Source organism: Saccopteryx bilineata, chromosome 3 (assembly GCF_036850765.1).
Source record: "Saccopteryx bilineata isolate mSacBil1 chromosome 3, mSacBil1_pri_phased_curated, whole genome shotgun sequence".
Classification (NCBI taxonomy): Eukaryota; Metazoa; Chordata; class Mammalia; order Chiroptera; family Emballonuridae; genus Saccopteryx; species Saccopteryx bilineata.
Window position 1 is genome coordinate 149,044,627 of NC_089492.1, and position 1,259 is coordinate 149,045,885.

The window sequence follows — 1,259 nt, forward strand, 5'->3', positions numbered from 1 at the left end:
CATGGCTTCTTCTTCCCTCTGCAAACATGACTTCTCTCTGCTTCTTCCTTCCTTCTTCTTTGCTCAGTTCAAAACTTTCTGGAGCAAAAAACCTCTAGTCCAGCAAACATTAACAAAACAATGGTCCTTCCCAAGCAGGAAGGTAATTTGCAATTTACAGATGACATATACCTGGCTCTGCCCAGCCCCCAATGCAAACTATAAGCAAGCAAATATAAAAATCATATTTTACAAACTTATTTGACCAACAACAACCAATTAGCCTATTAATAATGTAAAACAAGCCTTTTAAAATTGTGCACTGAAGCACATTTAATTTTTTTTTATTTCTGAAAGTGAGACAGTTTGAGTGATTTTAATTTACAACATATATAGAAGACTCCCAAGTCTGCTGTAACCTCAGAAGAAGATATTTCCATAAAACCTCATTTCCCATAGTGTGTGAACTGAGCAGAGCCGAAACACACTATATCTGTCTCTTAAAATATTCATCTTCTTCACTAATAAGGTGAAAGAGGAAGGAATCGAGAATGTAATGCACATAGGGAAAAACATAACAGCCTTTGCTGACCTTCAACAAAACTAATGTTAAAAAACAAAACAATAATAAACCAATCCACTCACAAAGACAACCGTTTTTCTCTAGTTTCTTTGAAGTGAACCTCCTTTTATTTTTTATTTTTGGAAACTTACAAATGAAGGCTTCCTTAGAAACAGAGGAATTCTGTAGTTTCCAGACTCAGAAGATAAACAAAGCAATTTTTCTTCCCTCCCCACCCCCACCCCCACCCATTAAATAACTTCAGGCCACAGTCTGGGCTCCCTCTGCTCCCCTGTCTAGGGTGGGATCGGGGGAGGGAAGACTGGGCTGGGGCCTGAAGGTTGGGAAGGCCAATGAGCCAGGGGTGGGGTGGGGGTCGTTGTTAACCACAGCTGCAGCCTGTAGGGAGTTTCACATTCATGCCCACATACACAAAATGTCCACAGTGGAATCAGGCAAGAGAACTGTTAAAAAAAGAGAGAGAGAGAAAGAGAGAGAGAGAAGAAAAAGAAAAGAAAAGAAAAGAAAAGAAAAGAAAAGAAAAGAAAAGAAAAGAAAAGAAAAGAAAAGAAAAGAAAAGAAAAGAAAAGAAAAGAAAGAGAAAGTACTGCTTCATCAGCTAAAAGGCAGTTGTGTTCTTTCCTGGTTGATGTCAGTTTATAGTGCTGGCTTGGAATTGCCCGCAGCACTATTGGGCCCCTGCCCACACAGCAGGCAG